Below are 5,425 nucleotides of genomic sequence, written 5' to 3' on the forward strand. Positions count from 1 at the left end.
GCTAAGTAATTTCTCAATTAAATTATCCTACACTTGCCTACAGCGATGAAAGTGAAATTAAGCCATCACTTTAGCAAATCTAATATGTACTAAACATTTCTGTAATTACTTTTGAAGTTGTGCAATGGTTAACTTTTTTAAACTGTATACATTTCAACAAAACTTTTGCAACGTATAGAATAGACCAATAATCTTGATCATAAGGTTGAAGGAAATTTTTTAAAAAGATTTTTTATGTAGCCGATTATTGAACAATCAGTCTGTCAGGACGAGAAAAAGGACATAAAGCAGGTGGGCAGTGAAAGGCGATTTTGCAGAAATCTTACTACAGTGAAACCTGTGTATAATGATACTGTCTATAACAATAAACCTGCCTAAAACGATATTTTCCATGGTCCCAAGCAAAATGTCAACATGAATAATCAAACTGTCTGTAATGATAACCTGTCTATAAAGATATTTTTTTAGGTCCCAACAGTTATCGTTGTAGACAGGTTTTACTGTATTGAAATAATTTTGCAGAAATCTGCAAATATTCTCTGCTATTTCGGAAGATATTTTCAAATTTAAGACGTAACTCTCACGAAAAACATTGTGCGATGTTCATTCAAAATCGATAATAGATCAGGGATATGGTGTTGCGGTTGCCAAATGTCCAACCCTGATGTATTAATGATTTTGTATATATATCATAAAAATTTTTGTTCGATCGAAAATGTGAAATTTTGATCCGAATACGTATCAATTTTGGGAACTTGAGACATGTCTTGAATTTGAAAAAATCTTTAGAAATTCTGCCGAGAATTTTGCGCTTTTGACTTCTCCCTCCTCCCTAAAAAAATGCTCGTATTTTGTTGCCATATCTTGGTTTATAACTGTTAGGGTGCAAGATTGTATTAGTGTTCAACATGGTTAAATTTTCTTCAAATTCAGGGTAGTTGTATGAAATGATTTTGGTACATATTGTTCTTATCACTAATTTTTACTTATTCACTTCTTTAATCTTTGCTTGCTAACATTTAATAAATGTATAATGATTTCTTCTTTGAACTTTATTAACTGCAGTTTTGCATGAATGATAATGTAATACTAATAAATCCAGCAAAGCATCATTTATACGCCTTTTGTGTTAAGATGTGTTCTGAATTAAGTAATACCAAGCGCTTTTTGTTTTGTTTTTTTGAAAGTCGGCTTCAAATGTTGCATCGTAATAATGTTGTGATCGTCAAATCTTTATTCGTCAAGTGAAGTACACAATTTTACACACGGTACAAGAAGTTCTGAAACTTTGGCGAGTGATAATAATTTGAGTTTTATAGTTTGAAAAATAGATAAATAATGCGTAAAATAATTAATTGTGACCCAAACATAGACGTTAAAAAAGTTTTCATATGTTTTAAAAGTCTGAATTTGGTTGAATGAGATCAGAATCATGATAAACATTGCATGTAGCAAATTTTTAAATTGTCAAATATACATTTAGTGTTTTTTAAATGTTAATGATATTCATACATATGTTGAAAGTCTGTCTGGGATCATTGAGTCTATTATAGGACATTTATTGCATTGCCGTGACAGTAAATTCGGAGATTTCAAAATAGACTCCTTCTGTGTCAATATATCGCTTCCAGCGAGATTTCTGGCCATTGAAAGCATCATATTTGAGGTAGTGAGAAGCAAAGGGATGCAAGTGGCAAAATTAAAAATTTGGAGATAACCAGTACAAATGGTAGGTGAACCTCTCCTCTATCTTGAGGCAAGAGGTTGTACTAGTAGCCCTGGTAGGTGCTGCTGTACAGCATGATTTAGGAAAAAATTTCAATGAAAGCCTACTTAGGATCTGATCTTTAAACGCGTTTTACTCAAAACTTAAAATAGTCCACTTGCCTACCTTTGCTTCTCACTGCCTCATTTGATCTTTTCAGGAATTTCCTTTAGACCTCGGTGCAAACCTTTTGACTTTGTCTCAAAAGTTATGTCCTCTCATGTTACTTTTCAAGCAGGGGAACAAGATAAAGTTGAGGGAAGTCATGTCAGGACCGTAGGGCAGCTAGAGAATTGTTGACGCTTATGGATCGGCTAACAGGCTGGCCACTAGCTTCATGCCACTTTTCGTTCATGTTGGTTCACCACAGTCTGTTGAAGAGCTCTTTTTGAATGCTTAATGTCTGTACCATTCGATGAATGAGTTCAAGAGTTCAGACACGCATTTTCATCTGTGGTGGTAATTGAAAGTCTTCTAGAGTGAACTTCTTCGCAGACCTCTTCACAGATTTGAAAAATCTCTAGTGCCGACGACAAACTTACCTATCCGTTGGTTAAACAATCATTTCCAAATGCTCTGTTAATCACAAAAAGAAAAAAAAAGCAAAAAAATAAATAAATGAATGAATAAAAATAATTTGAATGCTGAAATTTTGAATTCAAATTATGTTTTTCGTATCACGAGTTTCGGCAGAGTACCCAACACATTGGAGTTATTATTTCTAGAAACGGCTCCTGTCCCCCAAGCCTGCCCCTCCTCTTGACCGGTTACGTGTGTATAGCTGTGTATTGTAGGCTTGTGTGTGTGCGTAGACCTGTGTGTATGCACGTTGGCGTGTGTGTATGTGTGTAAAGACGCGTGTGTGTATGAGTGTGCGTGTATTTAGGACATGGACGCCACCTACTAGGAAGGTTGACAAAAATGCCTGTTTTTACATTCTGGATGGTCGGAGCTTGTCATTGGTTTTCCGATTTTTAAGTTGTGACTCTCCAAAACTTAATCAACACATCCTCGTGTTGCAGTTCATTTCCGCATAAACATGTTTTAATCCAAAAATTTTAAAAAAAAAAGTATATTTTTCATTCAGAAGCTGATAATTTGTCTGTTGCTTGCTTTGTTTATGACGTCATTTGGAACAGATGAATCATCGTTGTAGGTTTGATTTCCATCTCAACATAATATTCCCATTTAAATAGTCATAGTTTTGTGATTAAAAAGAAAGTATAATTTGACGGAACGCATCTCTTTTTATACGGTAGGTGTCATGGTTGACGGATTTTTTGTTTCGCCTACAAAGATCAGGAAATAATCAACTAAATATTGAAGAGGTAAGCCCCCCCCCCCCACAACTACAGCACTGCATAGCATATGTATGGATATTGTTGCCATCGCAATCAGGTTGAAATCAGAATCAGAATAAAAAACATTTTCCTGCGTCTGTAAATATAACCACAAGTGCAAAATATCAATATTTACTGTAACATAAAAACGTCCTCTGAAGTCTGAAGATTTTGTTGAAAACTGCCGCTAAAAGTGATTAGAAAATAGAAATAAGACTCTTTCCTTGATTGCGAAACGTTTATTCTGCCAGGAACTAAGTTTTTTTTTTCGTTTTCTTTTGTTTAGATTGCTGGTGCGGGAGTATTCCTGGCACCTGCATCAAAGAAACGCTGCCTTCCGGATTTATAGTTTTTATTAGCGAGAGTCTGCGGGGAAGGAGTGCGAGGGGGGGCATGATTCAAATTGATTCTTATGCGAAGCTATATTAATCTCCTCGTAAATAAGAAGATAGGTTTCACTTTTTTTTTTTTTTGACGTTTTTTCAAGCATTTTAATTGACTTCTTATCTAAATAATGCTTCTCAATTCTGCTGCCAGTACGCTTAATGAACTTCATTTGAGTCAGTAAGAAGCAAGTAGATGTAGTAAAGTTTCAAGTAAAACGCGTTTAAAGTTCAGATCCTTAGTAGGCTTTCATTAATTGTTTTTTCTTCTAAATCATGTGGTATAGCAGCAACACATCACCACACTAGAGACAGTATCTAGTGTGGTAATTAGCAGCAGCCCCCATCAGATCTACTAGTACCATCTCTTGCCCAAAAACAGAGGAGAGTTTCTCCTACCATTTGTTCTGATTATCTCCAAATATTTTATTTTGCCACTTGCATCCGTTTGCTCTTCACTACCTCATTCGCTGTTATCAATAATGCTACTGCATCTGTTCGCAACACAAACCTCATTTAGAAAAAAAAGCAAAACAAAGCGAAACTTTTCCGTGTTACGTTAGAATGGTTAATCTTTGTCTTAAATACCTACTTAAATAAGCTCATTAGATTTTAGGCTCAAGGGCTAATATTAATTTAGGCTTCATAGGATTTTGATCTCAAAAACAAATTTATGAAATAATTTTAAGTTTAGAAAATATTGAAAAAGAAAGTCAAGTATTCGCCAAATTTTAACATCACTTGAGACTGCATTGAAATCAACCCTGATTTTCCCTTTTTACTTTACTAGAAACTCAATTAATTGAACAGATTGTAGAGTTTGGTGTTCGTTTTGTGATATTAGTGATACTTCGCGAAATTCCCGCGTAACCAGCGTTAAAACATCTAAACATCTGTAATATAAATTTCAAAAATGTTTTTTTTTTCTAAAGCCCTAAATCGTAGAATAAATAGCGAAACTTCCGCCATCTTGGGGCTAAATGATGCTTTCTTCCTATGTCTGCTATGGTGAAGTAGTGTGTTTTGCTTTTTGATTGTGGTTTCTTATTAACTCCGTGTTGATCCACAATTAAGAAGCACCACGGGCTACTTCACTATAGCAGACATTAAAGCCCTGCATCGTAACTTAAATAGCGAGTAGCGACACGTCCGCCATCTTGGGGATAAATGCCGCTTTCTTCCTATGTCTACTATTTAGAAGTAGCATGTTTTGTTTCTTGATTGTGTTGCTTCTTGACTGTGGATTAAAATAGAGTTAATAAGAAACCACAATCAAGAAGCAAAACACGCTACTTCACCATAGCAGACGTAGGAAGAAAGCAAGGAAGCATCGTTTAGCCCCAAGATGGCGGACGTGTCGCCATTTCATTCTACGATTCAAGGCTTTAGCAGACATAGGAAGAAAGCGGCATTTATTCCCAAGATGGCGGACGTGTCGCTACTTAAGATACAATACAGGCCTTCAGTTTTTTCAGCATCGGTTAAAAGTAAACGAGGGGTTTAACCACTTCAGATGTTTTTTGCTCTCTCTACAGCACTAGTACAATGTATTTGTGTTCCTTTTACACGTTCCATAGTACAGTTTTTCTTGGTGCAATTTTGGATCTCAGACGGCTGTCAAAAACACCACATTTATTTCCATTTAAAAGGGATGTTCTCTCATATACCGTACTTTATAGATGTAGGGAAGTGTTTAGAAAATTTGAGATATGTTTATTCTAACACACGTACATGAGTATGCACGTGTATTCGTTCTAGTTACTAAAAGACATCGAATATTTGATAGGCGTAAAGGTAAGTTCTGTGATGGATTCCATGTCGGATTTTTTTTTTCCCTTATTGATGTGACGTGTTAATGAAAAGGCGTATAGATGGTGTTTTTATTTGTATGTGTTCTGTCTTATCTCTGACTAATCTGAATGTACTTATTTCATAAG

This window comes from Uloborus diversus, chromosome 4, assembly GCF_026930045.1.
Source record: "Uloborus diversus isolate 005 chromosome 4, Udiv.v.3.1, whole genome shotgun sequence".
Taxonomy (NCBI): Eukaryota; Metazoa; Arthropoda; class Arachnida; order Araneae; family Uloboridae; genus Uloborus; species Uloborus diversus.